A 23,379-nucleotide genomic window follows, 5' to 3' on the forward strand; every position below is an offset into this window, starting at 1 on the left:
GCAATAATAAGGAAACTCCTGGAATCCTAGAAAGAGCAGGTCAAATTAGAATCATAGACTTTATCTGCACAGCAGAAAAAAGCCTAATCAGTCCAGTTTTGAAGGAAAAATGCTGCACACCGTGGTTACCTTGAAAAATGTTTTAAAAATTGATCGTTGATCCCAAGGGAAGAGGATGGACAATATTATTGTTCAGTGTCATTCTTTTAATTTTTATAGATTATACAGTAAATTCACTCATATAAAGAAATTGGTGGTGGGTATGTCACTTTAAAACACATTCCATAAATTACATAGAATTACATATAATGTACAGCACAGAAACAGGCCATTCAGCCCAACAGATCCATGCCTGTGTTTATGATCCACACAAGCCTCCTCCCTCCCTACTTCATCTAACCCTATCAGTATATCTTTCTATTCCTTTCTCCCTCATATGTTTATCTAGCTTCCCCTTAAATGCATCTATGCTAGTCACCTCAACTATTCCTTGTAGCGAGTTCCACATTCTAACCACTCTCTGGGTAAAGAAGTTTCTCCTGAATTCCCCTTGGGATTTATTAGTGACTGTCTTATACTTATGGCCCCTACTTTTGGACTCCTCCACAAGTGGAAACAGCTTCTCTATGTCTACTCTATCAAACCCTTTCATAATCTTAAAGACCTCTATCAGGTCACCCCACAGTCTTCTCTTTTCTAGAGAAAGGAGCCCCACCCTGTTCAAACTTCTCTGATAGGGGTATAACCTTTCAGTTCTGGTATCATCCTAGTAAATCTTTTTTGCACCTTCTCCAGTGGCTCAATATCATTTTTATAATATGGAGACCAGAACTGTTAACAGTGCTCCAAGTGTTATCTAACCAAGGTTCCATACAAGATTAATATAACTTCCCTGCTTTTCAATTCTATCCATCTAGAAATGAACCCCAGTGCTTGGTTTGTTTTTTTTATGGCCTTATTAACCTGTGTCACTACTTTTAGTGATTTATGTATCTGTACCCCCAGATCCCTCTGCTCCTTTATCCCATTTAGACTTATTTTCCAAGGACTATGTGGCCTCCTTATTCTTCCTACCAAAATGTACCACCTCACACTTATCTATATTGAAATTCATTTGCTAATTACACGCCCATTCTGCAAATTTATTACTATCTTCCTATACTTTTTCACAGTCCTCGTCAGTATTAACTATAACCCCCAATTTGGCGTCCGCAAATTTTGAAATTGTGCTTCCGATTCCCGAGTCCAAATCATTTATGTAAATGGTGAATAACAATGGTCCCAGCACCGATCCTTGTGGAATACCACTTCCTATCTTTTGTCAGCCTGAGTAACTGCCTTTAACCCCTACACTCTGTTTTCTGTTTTGTAGCCAGCTTGCTATCCATTCCGCTACTTGTCCCCTGACTCCACATGCTCTGATCTTAGTCATGAGTCTATCTTATTGAAGGCCTTTTGAAAATCCAAATATATTACATCTGCTGCATTACTCTTGTCTACCCTTTCTATTACTTCTTCAAAGAATTCAATAAGGTTGGTCAAGCAAGACTTTCCCTTTTGAAATCCGTGCTGACTACTGTTTATTATACTTCCAGTTTCTAAATGTTTTTCTGTTACATCTTTGAGTAAGGATTCCATTATCTTTCCTACCACCAATGCTAAGCTAATTGGTCTATAGTTCCCTGGACTAGTTCTATCTCCCTTTTTAAATACAGGAATCATATTAGCTGTCCACCAGTCTTGAGATCTAGATTATATTTAGTAAACGGATTTAGCTTGATTTTGAAATAATTAGTAATTACTGAGTTTTTTTTATTTATTAAAGTTTTAAAAGTTGATAGTTTGTAGTCCCTTGGTTTAAATCACTTTGCACCTCCTTCCCCCTCTGCATCTAATTCCCACACTCACCAAATTCCCAGTTGAAAGCCCTCACTCTTTTAGCTATTCACACCATTAGAAATTCACTCTTTGTCCTTGCCCACCTCTGTGCTCAAGCTATGCTCTTTTTGATTTGCAAATCAGTTCAAGATTCTACCTAAACTCTGGTACAAAATTCCAACAGGAGTCTTGGTGAAAAGAGGACGTACACACACACATACACACAAGAGACTTGCTCGCCAATTTAAAAATTGAACCCATCAAAATATGTGCGGCTTGTAAAATGGCATTTATAGGGGATATATATATCAGATTGAAAATGTGTTCAAAATGGTTCCTGACCAGAGGTGGTTAGCAGACATAGTTCAGTTCAGGAGATCCAATAAATACAACAAATCTAAACATAATGCGATCTTTGACATTTCAGATTCCCTAGTTCAACATTGTTGCCATATGTAATAAAGCCCAATCAATTGTTTATCATTCATTCGGCTGGCTGCTGACCACGTCAACAGAGAATAAATTGTACAGTGTTATCTCCTTAAAGATAAAAGAAAATTTGTCGCGATTTGGTTTTACTTTAATTTTTGTGGAAATGGAGTTTTCTTGTTGGAGACTTTCCCTTTTAGACAATTAACTTGAAAACACTAAATATTCCTATCCACCTTTAGGCATAACAAAATAAATTTATGCATTCTCCAGATATTACCAAGAACATTCTATGCTCCCTCTTTCTTTCTGATCTGCTCACGATCAGTTGTTCTTGCTTTGGTTAAGAAGGGAGTCATTGCACAGTAATTAGGAGTGGGAGCCCGAGCTGATTTTCACCTCCCCCTTGCCCAGTAGTTCTGATGCCAATAATGGTACCCCTGTACCCGTGCTGGAAAGTGTGCATGTATGGAGGTTGGGTAAGGACAGGATCAGGATCATCCATACTCCCTTTAGATGGTTAAATAACCCACCGCCATTCAGTTTTGGATTCAGTTGGAGGTAAGTCCAGGGGGGGAGGCAATCGGAAATGGGCAAACGTGGGTCGGATTTAGCTCACAGTTTTACTTTGGAGGTCAGATGAGAACTCCTTCTAATCCTGGATCAACATTTAAATAAGTAAGGACTGTTGGTTTGACTGCTGTGCTCCTGAGAAAACTGACTGCAGCATGCACTGACCAATTTCAAAAGGGGCCAAAAATGTGCATAAGCAATGGGCCCAGATAGGTGCCTTGGGTGACTATAGGGCACCCTAACCATTATGGTGAATGGTGCACTTCCAGATAAAAACCAAACTAATTAAGGGGAAAAAATCTGGAAAATTCCTCTTCTACCCCCTTAGATGATTGAAACTCTTGGAGGAGACCACTCTGGCTCTGATTAATGTCATACAATACCTACCTCTACGAGGTGATCTCCACCCCAGCGAGAAACAGGTCCAGCTCTCACTTGAAGGAATTTGGAAAATCAGCGTTCACCGCATGAACTGGCAACCTGTTCCACAGGTCCACTATTCCCTGGGAACAGGAGAACCACCTAACATCTAACCTAGTTCTGCCCTTACGTAACTTGTACGAGTGACCCCAGGTCCGTCCTAACCTATTCATTTGAAAATTTACCACAATTCAATTTCAGGATAGAAAGCCCCACATTTTGATACTCTGTTATACCAGTTTATATCTCTGGGTGGTACTTGACTATTTGAAATACAGATTATTTATTTCACTTATCTCAGGGTATCTCCCGCGGGAAGATATTTCTCAGATCCTTGTGGAGTAGTTAGCTACATTAGGGTCATTGCTGGGGCATTGTAGAGATGTTCAACTTCTGTCGCAAAATTGCTGAAATATTTAATTGTAAACAATTTTACAACACCAAGTTATAGTCCAGCAATTTTATTTTAAATTCACAAGATAAAATTGCTGGACTATAACTTGGTGTTGTAAAATTGTTTACAATTGTCAACCCCAGTCCATCACCGGCATCTCCACATCATGAAATATTTAAGGCGTGGAATAGTCCCGCACTAATACAATCAAGGGCAAATGAATATTTACTGTATAATAGGGTGCGGGCTGACTGGGATTTTACGGCGCGGGTTTACTGTGTGTAATACGGTGCAGGTTGGCTCCGATTTTTAGCTGCGGATTTACTCGGTGTAATACGGGTCGCTCTCTCTGGGAGGCGCTGGGTAGCGGAGTTACATGACGGCGGATAAAAGCTGGTGGAGGTGGCGGGATGGGGGGGTGATAGTTTGCCGCCATAATTGGTAATCAACGTTGGGGCTTGTGCTTGCAGAAGGAATATAGTTGGGGGAGTGAGAAAGGGGGACCGCGGGCACTTGGAATCTTCCTGAGGTAACTCTTTCTGTAAATGTATCTCTTTGCAACATTGTAACCTTGTGTCGAGGATTCTGTGGCCGCGTCAGTTAAGCTGTTGGGATACATTGTATCCAAACTCTGTGTGTGTTCAGTTCCGTGTGAAGCCGCAAAGGTTTTACCCTCAAGTTGTGACTGAAACTCTCTCAATTTTAAAAGCTTTAATCGTGTTTTGAGATTTGGTCGTGAGGTTTATTTCCTGGGCTGGAGTGTAATTCTAGTGGCGCATTAAACCTCTCCTCATAATTTTTTTTTCTATACTGCAATTATAATTTTTTTTCAAGTTTCTATCAAACTTCAAAAGTCCACGAGGTAAACTGCTCGCTCCTTTTTTTTTTGTTGTGTGTGTGTGTGTGTGTGTATATTTTAATCTCCAGATCGGCTGAAAGCGAGCCAGCTTGAGTTTAAAGATAGCTGAACTTATGACCCGGAATATCGGACCCGGGCTGCCCTTCTTTATCGTGAATGCTGATAAATGCGTCGAGTTCTGGGAGACATCGTAGTTTATTTTAGTCACCTGGCAACCCTCCCGCCGAGTGCAGAACTAGTTGAGAAAGTCTCTGCTTCTTTTGATCGAGTTTCGTGCCCGCTGGATGCGAGACCTGCAACGACTCGTGCTGGAGTCCGATTCACTTCACAGCCGGCAGCCTCTTGCCAACGCTCTTAACATTCTTCACCCCATTTTAATTTTGTTAAAACTGAAATCCCAGGTTAACGTGGATAGCAACACACTGCATTCGTGGGTCCTTTAAAACTGCGCCCGACCATCGTGTTCATTGCAGTTATTGTCAGTAGTTTTGCGACTTGAAAAAAACATGTCAACGTACCTCTCGCTACGTGTTTTTTTTTATTGTGCAATTGATGTGTATTTTTGGCAATATGCGACTGCTAAGATCAACTAGTGCTGCTAAAAATAGTGCAACTGCAGAGGACCAAGGGGAGAGTAAGGGAAAGAATGTAGAAAGGCATTATAGAGTTGATGTCCCTTATTCAGTTTGTGAATGCTGGGATTGTCGAAATATTCTGCTCGCTCCCATCTAATCATCATTAGTTTTAATGTGCATTCCGTGATGAAATTAGTACTCTTGAGTAGATATCAACCAACTTTTTAGATTGCATAATGTATTTTCCGGTACATTTTTTAACGAACGATTGTAATGGTAGCAACTGGGTGAGGGTGATCTGTCTGTCATTATATCCGGGTATATTTGCCCTCTGGGGCAGAGTGTGTGGCAGAAACTGCTGCTTGATAACGAGTCGAGTTTCCTTCGTGGCCTTTTGGTCTGTGCCTTTGGGTGAGTGCATATGATTCATGCACTGGCAGTACTTACGTGATCTATTGTACTTCTGGTACCTAATATCAAAAGCAGATTTGCCATGTTTGAGTCATCTGTACTGACTTTCTTTGTTTACAATTACTGTTAAACCTGTATGCAGTGGGCCACTTACATGATCTTTAAGGGGGTGCACAATAGGGAATAATTTATTACATTGGAGCACAACTTGTTGCATTTGCCCTAGTGCTTCACAGATCATGGTACTATTTAAGATCATGTTTCACAAAAGTGGGAATCTTCAGTTCTGGCCGTATAGTGTAATTGGGCTGTAATTTTTTCACTTTGTGTTACAGGTGCAGTATGACATAGTTTGTGATTGTGTTAGAAATGCAGCCGTTCTAAAATTGCATTCTTTGGGAGCTCAAAGCTCCTGGAGGGGAGGAGGAGGGTTAACATTTCAGGGCCTGACACAGCAGTGTAGCCTTCTGAGTTACACTGCTGCTTTTATGTTAGCACACCAAAAATCACTTTACAAAAAGTGGTGGTATAAATGCAATCTCAAACACTTAAAAAGAGAAGTGCAAACATAATTTTTGAAGTGTGGAGGTCTGGTTGCTGGTGGTTCTGTCCACATAATGGCATTTCCAAGACCATCTGTATGGTTGGTCTCTTATCCCTTGGACCAGGGTATGTGAGCAATGTAACAAATAAAGAGAATTATATGTTTTATTATTTAGTGATGTTAAACCATTGGGGCAAATCTGATTTTTGAAAATTGGTTTCAGCTAGCTGTGACTCTGTGTGCCCTTTTTCTCTTGGCGACCAATACGTGGAATTGGCTGTACAGTTGGACCTTGACAGTGTATGTACTGGTAGTAGGAAACATCTGTCCTAAATGGGCTTTGTAAGTTTAAAAAATTACTTGGCGGCTACAACAGCTTGTTTGAAATGGACGTGTGGAATGATGAGCAGTGGAATAGACAAGGGAATTGTATGGAGGAAATGGTGAACATCTAGATATTAACACTTCCCCCTCATAAAGTGTGGAATCCCTCACCTCTCATGGTATGGGACCTGTTAACTATGTTTGCATCAAGAAAATGGATATAAAACATGAAAAACATTCCATGGCATACATCACAGCTCTCGTTGTTTGCTCCATTTTAATTCTGGCAGAAGATCCAAACTCTATGGATGAACGAGGATTTGCATCATCCACATACATCATCACATCTGGAGGGTTTATTGAAGGACACACCTGCCTGATTTAAAAGGCCTTTTGCATATCTCACTCACATTCTTAAGTTGTATTAACCCCTTGTGGACTGATTCTAATGTTAAGCAGTGTATTGATTCAGTAACTTGTGGCTCTAGTTACCATGTAAACATAACTAACTGCATAGTTTTGGTCTATATACATTGGTCTGTCAGTGTGGTATCTTCCACTTTTTTGGTCAAGCAATTTCTGTGTTGCTATTAAATGTCATACAAACGGCTTGGTGGTCTGGTTTATAGCTTTATTCCTGATACCAAATCTGTTTTCATATCTTTTCAAAAATAGTGTTTGGCCTGAACTAATTGAAACCAATATGAAAATATACTTTAGGCTCGTGTTATCCAATGCATTCGACACTAGCCCCACGTGACACATTGGGAATTTAGACGTGGCAAATTGCAATTCTGATTTAGTAAATAAAAAATGAGTAATAGACACTGTCGTTGGGCATGTGATCTTAATACTCTTATTCACACAGCACATGCATGTGTACTTTAACCTTTTTGTGTGTTTGGTAGAATGGTAACACAAGCAGAGTGTGAGGGTTTTTTTTTGATGGTTACTGAATAGTGGTAGATGTGAAGTATATTTATCTGTATTGAGTTTTTAAAAAATTTGTTTAGGGGATGTGGGCGTCGCTGGCAAGGCCAACATTTATTGCCCATCCCTAATTGCCCTTGAGAAGGTGGTGGTGAGCCGCCGCCTTGAACTGCTGCAGTCTGTGTGGTGAAGGTTCTCCCACAGTGCTGTTAGGTCGGGAGTTCCAGGATTTTGACCCAGCAACGATGAAGGAACGGCGATATATTTCCAAGTTGGGATGGTGTGTGACTTAGAGGGGAACGTGCAGGTGGTGTTGTTCCCGTGTGCCTGCTGCCCTTGTCCTTCTAGATGGTAGAGATCGTGGGTTTGGGGGGGTGCTGTCGAAGAAACCTTGACTAGTTGCTGCAGTCCATCCTATAGATGATACACACTGCAGCCACTGTGTGCTGGTGGCGGAGGGAGTGAATGTTTAGGGTGGTGGATGGGGGTGCCAATCGAGCGGGCTGCTTTGTCCTGGATGTTGTCTAGCTTCTTGAGTGTTGTTTGAGCTGCACTCATCCAGTCAAGTGGAGAGTATTGCATCACACTCCTGACTTGTGCCTTGTAGATGGTGGAGAGGCTTTGGGAGTCGGCAGAATACCCAGCCTCTGACCTGCTCTTGTCGTCACAGTATTTATGTGGCTGGTCCAGTTCAGTTTCTGGTCACTGGTAACCCCCAGGATGTTGATGGGGTATTCAACGATGGTAAGGCCGTTGAATGTCAAGGGGAGGTGGTTAGACCCTCTCTTGTTGGAGATGGTCATTGCCTGGCACTTGTCTGGTGTGAATGTTACTTGCCACTTATCAGCCCAAATCTGGGTGTTGTCCAGGTCTTGCTCCATGCAGGCACAGACTGCTTCATTACCTGCAAGATATTTTGTACTAGAATTAGCACATGTAGCTAAAACTGTGCATGCATGCTCCATTTATACAGCACCTTTCACGACCTAGGGATTCCCAAAGCTTGTTAGTCAATTAAGTGCATTTTGAAGTGTAGTCACTGTTGTAATGTAGGAAATGCAGCAACCAATTTGTGCACAGCAATGTCCCACAAACAGTGATAATGACCCGAGGGATCAATTTTGGCCAGGACACCGGCGAGAACTCCCCTGCTCTTCTTCGAAATAGTGCCGTGGGATCATTTACATCCACCTGAGAGGGTTTAACATCTCATCTGAAAGACAGCATCTTAAGCAGCACTCCCTCTGTATGTCAGCTTAGATTTTGTGCTCAAGTCTCTGGAGTGGGACTTGAACCCACAACCTTCTGACTTGGAGGCAAGAGTTCTGCCACTGAGCCAGGGCTGACACCTAAAGAAGACACGGAGTAGTTTGTTGGGAGTGAATAACAAATTTTACTCCTTTTTAACTCTATGGGGTGGGGGAAACTATATGAGGAAAAATATAGCTGGAGCTAAAGAGCAAACTGGAGACCTGCAACAACCTTCTCCCTTCCATTGAAGGTGTACACCCAAAATGTTAATCTCCTTTCTCTCAGATGTGGATTGATCTGGTATTACTTTAACTGGGTTGAGAAATGTGCTCATTTGAACAAAAATGAAACCAGTACAGTTTGAGGTAATACTAGTGGCCAATTTACCACTATCCATGTGAAAGGAAAAATAAAATTGACCAAGCTATGCTTGTTGCAGTGATTTAATAGTGTGCTTTGGGTGGCCATTAAGGAAGGAGGTACCAAGTAAACTGAACTTTTTGGGGAAGCCAAAAATGACTGAGCATTATCGGCAAGGTTTCAAAATTCCGAAGGCTGTACAAAATATATCTTAGAAGCCACTGATATTTCAGAAGGGTCAAGCCCATTCTGCATGCCTGTATTTATTCAAAGCAGCTGTGTGCCTTGATTTTGGCCCACACTGATGTGTTATACAGAACCATTTTCAAATAAAAGCAAGCCTGAGCAGACAATTTGATTATCGTGTCTTATTTTCTGGCACAGGATCATCTGTTTGGGAACAGTCCATTGCCGGGTCAGTGATGTGACCGTGTTGCTGGTGTGTGTGGATGGGCTGAGCCCTTGGTCTGCCTGTGGTGCGCAGTAGCTGTTTGTATTCTGCTTGGGTGTTAACTGCCTCTGGTTGAGTTACTGCCTCTGGTAGCATAGGGACTTTACGGGGGAAGCACCTTTAGGTGACTCTGTGACCTCATTCACGTTTACAGGGCTGTTGCTGCTGTTGGGCGTAAGGTAAATGCAGCACAAAAATAATCACATTTCTGAAGGTTATTCCAGCATTGGATCTACTTCTTAAAGCTTTAAAAGTATGTGCTGTCTGGAGTCCTAGTTCTAAAATGATATCCATGGTAGTATTTGGAAGAGGCCAAGTAACTTTTTTTGAAAAAAAATTACAACAATTAAAAATTGTAATATTCAAGCATGGTCTTTCAGTCACACTTCTGAAGCCTTTTATATAAAAAGAAAAGTATTAATCCTTGTAATTGAATGGAAGTGTGTGGAATCTGTACAAGTAGCTATATATAGCACAAAGTAGCTTAACCAATTACTGGGCACTGAGTTGGAATTGAGGCCTTTAAGATCTAGAATGACTTGTGGGTGGGGCTAAATGCTAAATTTTATAGAGAATAGTATCTAACCCACAGCTTTGCTACAGGGATTTTTTTTTTGGCGGGTTGGAGGAGATTTCTTAGTGTGTGTGTGTTCTCGTTCAATATTGCCAGTTTATTTTCCTGAAGGTCAGGGAGTACAGGTGTGGGGAGAGGAACAGACCAAGCAAGAATTCTGATTGTTCATCGAACTGTCAGTTTAAACTGGGAGGTGACAGCTTTTACAATGAGGAATGGCTGGACTTCGGGGTGAATTTGACGTTCTGTCGCCACTCTAAATGAAGCTGTATATTCATTCCATAATCCTAGACTAACAAGCTTGCAAGGTCAAATTGACATGGCCATCTTTAATACCTGGTCACACTCTTCAATATCTCATTGAACTACATGTTTCAGTGCCTATGCTCATAGTGCAAGCAAACTGTTGACTTTATTTTGGTTTTTGCTTGCTCATTTTAAAACTGTTGTATTTGTACGTGTGATTCAGTAGTATGCAAATGGTGATTTACATCATATTGTATCATGTGCTGTAAGTACATTACTGGAAAAAGGCAGGTCTAAGGAATGCTGTTAGTCATGAAATATGTCTTGTGCTTTAGACCCAGTAATACATTTCCAAAATATTAATGCATGAGGGGAAAAGCTTTCTTGAGTTACTAGGTCGTAGTACTGCCAGCCTGTCTGTTGTCTTGGTTATACTCTCAAAGCTATTGGTCAGTTACGTGAATGTAATTGACACCACAGGGCTCCAGTATAATAGCTTGTGATATGGCTCCTGCGGTTGATGCAAATCTATTCGCTGCTCAAGTACAGCAGTAAATATTTCTTTCCCCAAAATGTATTTTATAATTGGGTTGTCTGTCGTCCTTTTTGAAACCAAACCTTTTAGTGCTTTTCATTTTTTTAAGTAGTTCTTCTGAATTGATATTAAACTGTGTATTTTGCTACTTATTAATTTTCAAAATTTCCTGGTAAATTGCCTTTATCGGTGTTTGAATCCTGATTTTAATTTCAGTTCCTAAAAGCTTGAGGCTGTCATTAAAAATATATCTTGGCTGAGATCTTCTGCCCTCCCTCGACCAGTTTGTGCACTGGCAAGGTTCTACATGGGTTGAAGATACACTCTGTCGTGTCCCCACCCCTGCTGGAAATGATGTATGGTGTTCGATCAATCTACCCATATATGGGTTGTGTATTGAAATGACATTTAAATGATGGCAATGCATCATCTGGTTCATAGCAATGCTGGATGCAAGGGGTGCTGGTTCGTCCTTGGCATCCAGCATCACTGGTCATAGATGGTTCAAGGCTTAAATTTTAAAATGCCCTGGAGCGTGTACAATTGATGGTAGACCAAACAATTGTATTGACCGTTGCACCAGAATTCCCAAAAAAGTTTCCAAATTTTCCCAGAAACTTCCAGGCCTACTACTGCAAATCGCTGTCCCCAATCATAACGGATTCTTCGGCAGAGGCTGGGAAGTCTGCCATAAATATTTAATGACCCTGAGGCCAGAAAATCAGCCGGGGTCAGTGGCGCATATTTGTTGCAGGCAGAAGTCTAACCTGTGTCTGTTGCACTGTAGATGTCACACTTGTTACAGGTGCAAAACAGTTTTTTCTTTTTGACTTGGAAGCTTAAAATTCCAACCTCCAAAGTTCCCTGATCAGCAACAACAAAGAAAACTTGGATTTATATAGTGAATTTTAATATAGAAGAATATTACAAAAAACTTCATAGAGAAGTGGACAATTAAAGGCACAATGGATTTTGACAGTGTTTAAAGGCAGTAGATTGGTTTATGAAGGGAGTGCTCGGAAGCAGGGTCAGGTCAAGGAAATTGGAGGCTTTGACATGGATGATGGGGTGGGAAAGAGATGCACAGGAGACCAGAATTGGAGTAACGAAGAGCTCAAGCCAAGGGACATGTCAGTTCAGATGTCTGGTGCTCTGGTTCACCCAAAACTGCTGGGTAGGTGGCGTGGGAGAGCATGGTGTTTGATGGGCAGAGGTCCTCTGGGAATCTGGCATGTGGTGATGCATAACTTCAGTCCCTTAAATGACAAATGAAAGGAGTTTGCCTGTTCTGAGGTTCTGTTTATTTACCACATCTGTGGAATATGTCTCACCTTGCAAGATTTGGTGTAGTCTCTTTGTAGTACCTATGTTCAGCATTGATACTTTTTTTTAATCATTTGGCTATGAATCCATGTTGGCCATAACACCAGCCAGCTTACTTGCTTCCTTTTGAGGGTCTTTTTCCTTCTGTGATCATTGACTATATTTAAGCTACTCAAAATTCATTCCAACAATCATGTTGGCGAGCGTGCAGTCAAGAGTGGAGATGTAGGGCAGAGTTGCTAGTGCGAAGTCGAGGACTGAAGAAAGGCAGTGAGTGGTGGTGCATCATTTGGAACAGATGAAGCATGCTTCTGAGACTCAGTCAAATGTGCTGATGAATGGAGGGAATTTGCTGGCCCTGAAGTTGTCTACTTAATTACATTTAAAGGGAGGACAATATGGGCAACAGGATAATACATTGTGCTATGCATGGTATAATGCTCCTATCCTTCTAAAATGACACATCATCCAACTTACTATGAACGATGCCATGGGGGATCTGCTAATGCTTATATAAAAGCTTAGGGTCTTTTTTTTACAAATTTCTCTTTTATTGTTGATATTCTTGGAAGTTGTTGCATCAATCGTGTATATTTACAAAAAGAAGAATTTCCCATTTGGATTTTACATGATTTAAAGCTGCACTTGAGGCTCTGCTATCTTGCCTGTGAGGGCTGCTAGATCCTAATTGGTAGTTAAATTATGGTAACAGCCATACATTGTGGAATGTTGCAAATTTGAGATGTATTGGGTAAATTTTCAGTTGCCCATTTCTGAAATCATGGGCTGCATGTGAATGATTTCCCTGGCATATGTGCTCCTGGCAGGTGATGCATCACCTTGAGTGAGCAGTTGGAACTCTTGCGTTTAGAGGTGCTTTTGATAGTAAAGGCCAACTGAATAAACTTTTTTTTAAAAAAAAACCTTTCTACTCTGATGCCCATCACCATGCTGTTTCCTGACTGTGGATGGTCTGGTGCCCTGCTGTGACCAGATGGGAGGGATACCAACCACCTTCAAGGAAAGCATATCTCCATGTAAGCCTGACTGAATTTGGGAGTTTGCTGTATGAAAGACAACACAGAACCTGTATTTTACTACTGAGCAGTAATGTGGTAGTGATTTTAAAGCTGATAAACACAGTTTCTTTAGAAACAGATGATATTCAGCAGACTTCACTCTCTCTCTCTCTAAAACCAGGATATTTTTTCATCTTGGGGTGGGAAAAAAAAATATTTCTGATTTTACTGTGAGTTTAAAAAAAAAGATTTTGCGGTTTCTTCAGTGCCATACTGTGACCTGTTAAGATTTGGAACTTTTATTAATCACTTCAGGGAATATCCTTAAAAGCTGAGTTCTCCACTAAGTGCAGCAGTTCTTCCAAGACAACCGTTCCCACAGCTGAAAAACTACTGGAGCAAATCTATTCTTGTAGTTGATGAATATACAGTATTATAATTAGATGTTTTTTGCTTCTAGGATTTAATAGTGTCCTATCACTGTAACTGGAAAGTCCCAGAGCTAACAACAAAACTTGGATTCATGTTATTTCCCTAAATTTGTTGGACACAGTTCAGGAGCTGTTAGTGTGGGCAGGGTTGTGGGCATAACTGACTGTCTCAAAGCAAATTGTGCTTTATATCTGTAGGGCAGCCGAACTATCAGACGCAAGGGTTTTAATTTAAGATGAAAGAATAACCACATCCTCCTAGACAGTTAAAGCTGACACCATCTGCTACCATATTGTACTCAGCAAGAGTTCAGATTTGTGACTCTACTTTTTTGTTTCTTGTAAATATGGACCCTTACCAGTCGTGGTCAGCTTGTTAAGTTACGGACAACTGACTGAGGCTACTTAACAAAAGAACGTAAGCCTTGTGAAGTTTGTCATTGGCAGTTCAACCAGGAAACAACATTTGCTAAATATATGAAGATGACACTGTCAGTATTTCACCAAGCAAGACTGTTATTCTGAAAGCGGTACTTTCTTTTGATGCAGTGACTACTTGCCATTAAATGATCGCTAACACTGCACTAGCTCTTTCATTGAGCATGAACCATTGAAATTTAGTGGTTTTAGAAAGGTTTCATGGTACATGCATCAAATATCTAGTTAAATTGTAATGGAATTTGCAACTCCGCCCTAAAATTACTGAAGCAGATTTTTTTAATCCATTTCAAAACCAATATGATCCCACAGTATTTTTTACATTCAGATACATTGAAGTTAGCTGATTGGAAGTTTTCTTCCCCTCCCTTCCCCCTGGGATAACTGTTCCAGAAACTGAGGTGGTTCTCCAGCACTTCACCTGCCTGTTCGTCCCCTGTACTTGAAGCGGTGAGTGGCGGCATGGAGAGGCTCACAGCCAAAAGGGATCCTGCTTTCAGATGGCTTTTACATGCATGAACTTTCCATCAGGACTCGGAATTCTGTCATTTTAAAAAAAATAACTGATGCCACTGAGGACATTTTGAGGTGCCCCTGAGTTGTACGGCTCAGTTCTACAATGGACAGTGCACTTGCTACGTGAGTCATCGGAGAGGAAGAAATGTATGCTAAATTTGGATGATGCAATTTCCTCATCTGACTGCTTTTTAGACTCGTACCTTTTTTTAATGTACATGGCTGGAATGTAACCATGTTCCTATTCATTTTTTGATGAAATAAAAATACAGCAAGCTACAAGTTAGTTTTTGTTGTTGCTGCCTCTGTTACAGAAGCAAAAGAACAGTTCTTTAGCCATATTCCAATTGAGAGGTATTGCCTTTTACAAGCTGTGCAGTGAGTCGTGGGTAAGCTTGCATGTCTCTATATGGCATGTGATGAAATTGAAGCTGACAGGTTATTTTTAGAATGGATTTTATTGCTTGGTCATTGTTTTTTTTAGAATAAAAGCCTCTTTAGTTTCATGCCTGTCTGTTTGCACCAGTAACTTCAAGTTGTATAATAGTAGTTAGTTGGTATATTATATTATTATTTTTCTGCCTGTCTCGGTCTTGCACAACAGCACTCCCTCCCTTTTGTAATATCAGTTGCCTGATAATTGTGTAATGTAATTTGCATCACTTTCCATCTGTTATTGCGCATTAGAAATAGTAATTAGAGCTGGAATGTTTTATCCGACAAAAGTTTCAGAACTTTGAGCGAGTATGAATAGTTGTGCAATGACTGTCGGTGGTTTGTTGAATCACACCAATGAAGAATCAAACCCACTAGTAACACATTTATACAACTTGCTTGCTCATCACTGCTCATTGAATGACTGACCTGTTCAACAAGGTTTTTTTTTTCATAACTGCTTCAGTGAGATGAAACCTTTTGATCTCCTGTCTCCTTTTTTGGGGAAAATGTTAACCGCTGTTAAGCAAAACCCATATTTACACGTGGGAATTGGCGTGTCTTGGAAGAATTGATTTCTAGATAGCATAGCCCATTATAGCAGGAAATTGGGATGGCTTGTCAAAGCTGAAGAATGTTGTGGTGCTGTGAATCACTGGGTGGTAATGATGCTGGTGTTGCTTTTTCGTCTTGACTCTCAGGCCATTATCTCATCAGCTATAGCAAAAGTATGAAAACTAATGCTATACAGGTGTCTTTGGCAGTGTTGCCACTCGGGTCTTTGGCAGTGTTGCCACTCGGGGGGGCGGGGGGGGGGGTGGTCAGTGAAGTGTGATGGTGGATGTGTGAAATGCTTTAATGCTATGTCTGTTTCTGGCTGTTCAGACTGCTTTTTTTCGACAAAGGGTTTGAAAATGAGTTGCATTCACTTTGTTTTTTTTCTTTTTTAAGCAAAAGTATTTTCTCAGAAGGTTTGGGGGGAAATGGCTCCTCGATGTCAAGTGGTTAATGTGCGAGTTGGAAGTTGTTTTTCCCCAGAGACGAAATAAGAAGTAATTTGCTGGCTCGTCCAGGCAATCTGAAAGAAAACACCTCGTACCTGCTGTGTTGATCTCTGCCCTTTTAAATAAAAAAGCAGAAGGGGGCTTTTTGGACAGCAGGATACTGCACAAGCAGCCGGGTAGTAAAAGGACAGGAGCTGCAGGGATCGGTGATATTGCCCTGGGCTGTTGGACAGAATGCAGAAGAGTTTTATTCTGGCCAAGTTAAGATCAGCAACTGAAGTAGGGTAGTTCATTTTTCTTCCATTTATGAGAAGATAAATCTTAATGTTAGGTGAATCTGATCATAACTGCTGTCTGCATGTTTATCTTCCTGTGAGATAAAGCAGCTTCATGATTTTGTATTCAGCCGTGCCTCATCTCGTGGTAACTTGTTTGCTGTTGAAGAAATACATATGCAAAGGACACTAGTATCCGATCCAGATCACATAGGGATGCTATTTTTACATCTCTGCATTATGCGATCATACAAATAGATATAGGGCAGTATGAGTCAATGCCCAGATCACTTAAGGGAACGACCTGACTCCATTGAACCTGAGAAGGTATACTTGAATTCGTAAAACTCCATTTGATCTTTGGGGAAAAAAACCTACTCCTATACTTGTGGATTCAGAACTTTGAAATGTGGATTGTCCGTAGGGAGCTTTTGAGCTTTATAACCTCAGGATGCAGTATTAGTAGGAGCAATTTGAGGTGTATTGCCCAACGTTGAAGTAAATTATCAGTGTGTTTTCATTTCTTTCAACCTTTTTTACATGGGATGATTGCTCTGGCTTTATTTAGCAGATTGGCATTTCAGGCAAGCAAAGTGACTACTTCTGGTCCACCAATGTCTCATTCTCCTTGTTAGAATACTAGAGCATTCCTGGGAAGCTTGTACTTTTCAACCATCTACTTTTGTAGAGTTCTATATATACTGTGTATGCCCATATGAGATTAGAAATTTGTCTCTAGTTGGGACGACAGGTGGATGGAGAAGCCTCTTGTATGTGGGTTATATCTTCCCATCAAGCGGAGCCAATTCCATAAAGCGCATGTGCCCAACAACATTCCATCAGCTGTTAATTTGTGAGGTTTAAATGACCTATATTCCCAGCTTCAGTCCAGAATCCTGGCTTTAAACTCTTGAAGGACAGGAGATTTAAGCTAAGCGAGGGGAGACGGGACTGAAGTAGGGAGGAGGCAAAGTTGCTGTTTAAGTATCGCAGTGGTGTCGGAACAGTGCAGCAGCTGGCTGGAATGTGCTGGTTGAAATGAGAAGGAACATTGAGTGGATTTGTGGATGTGGCTGACACAAGGATGAAAATTTTTGTGATTGAGGTTTTGTAGCAGGTGATCCTGGTTTTGTGCCAGTGACTTAAATTTGTTTGGAAGTTGAGATCTTGTATGTGACTCGCCTTTTGCAGGATTGTAACCCCTTGTTACCCACCACCATTCCTCTTTCTCATTTTTCCTCTACCCCCTGGCCCGGCTCCATTTACTATATTAGGAACCGTGAATGTTAATCTGACCAGTCTTGTAAAATTTGCAGATGTCACCCATCTTGCTTTTCACAACTTGTTCTGGGAAAACATGGGTTACTTGAATAGCAGATAGGCTTTGCAGGAGAGTCCTCGGTGAAAAGCTGGTTTGCCTGTGCATTAATAGTTTATAACTAAATCGGGTCATTTAGTTCTCCTGGTGTTCAGATTCTGAAATTTTTTTGCTGGTGTATTTTTGGATGCAATCCAAAAATAACAACTCTTAATAGTGTTGGGACTATGACTTCTGGCAGATAAGTTGTCTAGTTTTATAAGTTTTGTCACCTCTCCTTCACTTCTGCTCTTCCTGTAATTGTATTATTTCAGGAAGGGTGTGTGTGTGTGAGTATGTCTGCATTATTGTGTGCACTTAGACTTGTCTAATGAGCACAGACTGTACAGGTAGTCTCATTGGTAATCTTTGGTTTTGTGCCCAGTTAAATAGCCTGCTGACACTTGCTAAGTAGCCTCATGAAGGATGGCTGCGCTGGACAGTAGTGCCAATCTTGGTTCTTCTCCAGCAGGAGTCTTTTGCAGCAGCGGTGGTGAGGGGAGGGCGAGAGTGTTCAAATGCAGTGAAGAGTTTCTAACAAGTTTTTACTTTGAAGCAAAATATTGATGCAGTGGAGGCTGAAAATAACATGTAGCATCCACTAGTGTTTTTTAATATGGTTTTTTTGTCACTGTACTTTGTTGTCTACTGCACCACTTTTTACTAAATTAACTGAGCTTGGTAGTTAAGTGTCACCCCTTCCCCGACTGGCTTTGCAGAAAAGGTTTTTTTTTTCCACTAATGAATGTTAAATAATTCTCTGATTTTTACAATCGGGATGTCATGGTCAGAAAGCCACCTGAGCAACTTTGCTGTATGCGCCCCTTCCAACATTCTATCCCCAAGGAATCATGCTTCCTGTTCTTGGCTGCTGGGTTACCAGCTGGTACTTAGTGTTACAGTCCCACTGCCGGGTTCTGGCCATCTCTCCCTCCACCGCCGCATGACTGACTTTCTGGGCAAAAGCTGCTAGAAGTTCTTTCCACTCACTTCTTCAAATTTGATAACCGATTCTTGTGTCATTCTTGTATTGGTGTGCCAGTTCAAAATTCCTAAGCACTTTTCCAGTTGAAGTAGTGCAGTATAGTGGCTGTTTGGACAACTCTGGCCCTCAGGAAAATCTGAAGGATTCTGAGGCGACGACATAATAAAACAACTTGCATCTATATAGTGCCTTTTTAATGTAGAAAAAAAATCCTAAGGTGCTTCAGAGGTGGAAGGGAAAAATGAATGATGAGCCAAAGGAGATGTTGGGGGCGATAGGATATGGGACACAGAGTTTTGAACGAACTCAAGCTGATGGAGGATGGGAAGCCGACCAGGATAGTGTTTGTATCGTCGTGTCTGGAGGTGATATAAAAGCACGGTTGAGGCAGGCGATGTTACAGAAGTGGAAGTAGACAGTCTTTTGTGATCGAGGATATGGTGTCGGAAATTCAGCTTTGTCTAATTTGTTGCCGAGGTTGTAAATAGCCTGTTTTAGCCAGAGACAGTGGCCAGGGTGGAATTGGTGCCAAGGATTATGAAGTTTGTGGTGGGGACCAGAGAAAATGCTTTCAGTCTTACTAATGTTTAACTAGAGGAAGTTGTGGCTTCTCCAAGACTGGATGTTAGACAAGTGAAAACAAGGAAGGGTGGACTGGTGAAGCAGGCTGCCGCCAGCGTTCGTGGGGAAGCTCATCCCACGTTTGCGGATGATGTCGCCAAGAGGCAGCATGTAGATCTGGAAGAGGAGGGGGCCAAGGATGGATCACTTTGTTGGTGGTGGGGGTGGTGGGGAGGGGAGGAGAAACCTCTGGAGGTAGTGGTGTAGGGGGAGCTGGAGGGAGGGTTGGCTTGGTGGGAAAGGGGATGTGGGGAAACAGCAGAAGCAGCTGAAGAGATGGTCTCAATCTTAGTGACACTTTTCTACCTTTTGGTGGTCCTTAATTCGATCTGTTGGAAATGACTGTTACAATATGAATGTAATCCTGCCCTGGGTAAGACATTGAGAACCTAAGCCTTGCAGGGCAAGTTGTGAAAATGCATTTAATAAATCTGCTAATTTGAGGGTTATTACCATTTTTTAAAAAGCCCAACTAGTTCACTAATGTTCCTTCGGGAAGCACACTTGCCATCCCTACCTGGTCTAACCTGTGATTGCCTCTTAATGTCCTCTGAAAGTGGCCTAGCAAGTATTTATGTTCAAATTGCTACAAAGGCAACTAGGGATAGACAATGAATACACATAGTGAAAACATTCGAGAGAGTCCCAATTTCTGTGCGGAATTAGTTGGTGGCGGTAGCGTTGTGATTGATTTGTGTTTAAGGGAGCAAAATCATCCAGTTTTGATGATCTAACTGACTTGAGATTCCAGTTTTTGTTTTGTGGCAGTGTTTCATTTCTTTAGATTGATGTTTGACACAAGTGACAGTCTAAACAATTGTAAACAATTTTACAACACCAAGTTATAGTCCAGCAATTTTATTTTAAATTCACAAGCTTTCGGAGACTTCCTCCTTCCTCAGGTAAACAATGGCCATATAGCTTGCACTGTTGAGTCACTATCCAGGAACCCTTGCTCACTATCAGCTGACCCCTGTATGTGGACAGAATCCAGTTGTTTGTGATGTTTCTCATGTCGTCTTGCCTGCCAATGCTTGCTGTTTAGGCTCTCTCATGGAAGATTTACTGCTTGGGTGAGATACTGAAGGGTGCCTGGCTCCTGTGGAGCAATACCCCATCAAGAGGTTAAAGCCTTCAACTTATCATAGGTGGGATAAACTGATTGTAGTTTGCATGTTTCAAGAGGAGAGGTCTGAACGATTGTGTGGGTTGATGTGTGACCGATTTCTCTTTCTCAGTAATCTTACGCTGTTACAGCTTGACTGCAATTTTTCTGTGGTGTAAGCCAAGCTCACTGACTCGAACAGTTTTTTGGGGGGGGGAAGAAAAAAGCTGACCGATTTTCATAACATTGTCAATTATGCCAGAAACTAGATAGCTTTTGGATCCAACAAATTTCTATTCTGTTTAATTTGAAAAGAAAACAAATGTTCACTCGAACTCATTTCATTCTAAAGAGAATTTTCAATATCAACTGGGGTGGTCTCATGCTTTGTTATAGTTTGTGGGTATCTTTTATGTTTAGTGTTTCGGAAGTGATAGATTTTGACATTGGTTATTATCCAGCAGCTTATCTATTTACAGCCTCTGGTGCAAGTTTTATTTTCATACTTTTATTCAGAACAAAGCTGGCCCATGTTTATAACTGTATTAGAGAAAGAAGTGGCATTAGTTTGTGTTTTGACTGTGTAAGTGAGTGACTGCAAAACCGATTACACATTCACTTTTCTGACTGGCATTAGAAATCGAGCAGACTGATCCCAAGTATCAAGGGTATGAGTTTGGAAGAAAAGTTAGCAAGATTGAGCTAGAAAGAAGGCAATTGAGAGACCCTGTCCAAGTATACAAAATATTAAATAGTATAGATAGGTAAACCCTAGATTATTGCTTTAAACCAAAAAATTGAAATCATAGGATATAAATAGAAATGAGTTTAAAAGAACCAAGCCTGCTTTGAGAGATTCCAATCAGTTGAAGTGCTAGAGACAAAAATATTGGAGTTTTTAAAACATAGTTGGAAGCCTCAAAGAGCCAAGATACTGGAGGGGTGAGCTTCAGTGGGCTGTATGGCCTTGTCTCATCCCTGACTTTTATTGTGTTCCAATGATTAAAAGTGGGGAGGGTGAGGAAGACAAAACCAGAAATTCAAGCCTGATCTATTTTTCAATAGAGGTGATGTGTGTGCCCATAGGAGGAAAGAAATATTGTTGGAAACTGCAGATAATTGGGCAAAAGCATATATTTTAAACCAATTACAATTAATCAAACTCTTGTTGCAGTTCAGTTAAGTGCTCAAAATGTGCAGTCTTGTGCCATTTCTGCATCATAGGACAGAACTGCTCCATTAACATGTACCACAGGTGGCTATTAAATATGTTGCTTAGATTTTGCAAGTTTCTTGAACTCGATGGATCTGGAAAGTTGTTAGAAATAGATATGAGTCACCAATACGTGGCTCATTGAACAGCAAAGAAGATATTGCAAGTCAATAAACAGTCTATACTTTTTGTGGAATGGAACTGGAGTTGAGGTTGAAGATCAGCCATGATCTTACTGAATGATGGAGCAGACTCGAGGGGCTGTAAGGCCTACTCCTGCTCCTATTTTTTATGTTCTTATCTCTTGTGTGGCTTGGTGTCAAATTTTGTTTGTTAGCGCTCCTGTGAAGCACCTTGAGACCTTTTTTACTACGTTAAAGGTGCTATATAAATGTAGGCGGTTGTTGTCTGTTGCTGTATAAATTTGCAGCCCTGACATTATATTTTCTTGATTGTCACTAATTGCTTTAGCCCTTTGGCCCAAAAAAACTCCCATGAAATGGTGGCACTGAAGGATGGAGGATTAATGTTGGAACTTTTCACTTCCAATCCATCCCAAATGTACAGTGCTCAATGTTAACAGCCCCCCTGACATCTTTTGTAGTCGAGTTGAGTCTTTGCTTTTTATTTCCCTTCCCCTGCCTGCCCCACCTTGTTCTAAATGAGCCTGTGCTCCAGCATGCGGGCAAAGTTGTTTTAAGGAACATGGGCAACTTTAAATAGCGCAATGATTGGAGCACTTTGTGTATTCTGAATTCTAACTGCATTGGCTTGTTTAAATGACGCAAATAAAATTCTTTCAACACTGTACTAGCTGTGACTGGGCTGATTCACTTGAGGTGGATTGGAAACAGAACATTTCATTGCACCAGAAAAATGTCCTCCTTTATGGAGGATTAGAGGCAGTGGTCTGGGCCCTGATGTTTTGTAATGACTCTGTTCTAGTTTAAATCTTCTGAAAGGTAGTAAGTATTTTTTCCATGGGTTACAAAAGTTAAATTAATATTCAGTTCATGTGAAATTCCTGAAGTCCTTTTTTGTGAGGAGGATTGTGGAAAGCTGCCAAAGTAATCTTGCTGGAATCATGTTGGAATTCAGACTTGGGCATGTTCCAGTAATTGCTGTTTTCTGTCATGTATTCATAGGCTGTATTTTAATGCATTTGAATAATACAGATCGTCATTTCATTCTTGATGAGGCACTTTTGAAGTTAACTCTTTCGGGTCTTTTGTATAATTCCAGTGTCTGCATCACTGGAATTCTTTTAAACTCTTGATTTTAGATCAACATCTTGAACATTTCATGCACGACTCTGTTCCAGTTTGCCTTGAAAAATGGATCACGTGAATCATGATGCAATTGTAATGAATAATTAACGATGCAAAAACATTTCGCGCCAATGCAAATCTTGTAGTGTGAATGCACTGTGCCTATTCTACTTCCATGAGGTTTATGAGCTGTGTATTTGTTTATATTTTAAAACTGGTTAATTATGAAATTCATGAGGCTGCATTGATGTCCTCTTCACTGCAGATCAGTGTCTGAGGAAGTGCCATGCAGGTGATCCTGAAGCGCTGACTCTTGCTCCAGTATAGTTCAATGAGCATGGGAGAAGTTCTGTATTGCATTTGTAACATATATCTATTTGTCTTGCTGGTCAGTCTGTGTCCTTCTCCAGTTTTACCCCAGCCTTCTTACAATTGGCCATTACCCCCCTCCCCAATCAATAGCATTTTTTGATGTTGGCCCCTCGATTCCGAAGTCCAGAGTTGAGATCACATATGAACCAAAAGTTGGCATTGAGGCCATTTAAACCTTGGCGATATGTACAGCTTACACTAGAAATGGCTGTGACACCAGCACCCGTCCATTTTTTGGGAGCTTTAATTTCCTTTATCGTTTG

The 23,379-nt window shown here is 40.9% G+C and overlaps 1 protein-coding gene across 1 annotated transcript in view; it reads left to right on the plus strand.

Moving 5' to 3' along the window:
- The first annotated feature begins 4,101 nt into the window (after positions 1–4,101).
- Positions 4,102–23,379, plus strand: part of spsb1 (splA/ryanodine receptor domain and SOCS box containing 1) — an 84,988-nt gene continuing 65,710 nt past the window's right edge. The window contains exon 1 of the mRNA XM_067970335.1: positions 4,102–4,223. The gene's annotated coding sequence lies outside the window, so the exon portion shown is untranslated. The remainder of the gene's footprint in view (positions 4,224–23,379) is intronic.

The sequence above is a fragment of the Heptranchias perlo genome, chromosome 32 (assembly GCF_035084215.1).
Source record: "Heptranchias perlo isolate sHepPer1 chromosome 32, sHepPer1.hap1, whole genome shotgun sequence".
In the NCBI taxonomy this organism is placed as follows: Eukaryota; Metazoa; Chordata; class Chondrichthyes; order Hexanchiformes; family Hexanchidae; genus Heptranchias; species Heptranchias perlo.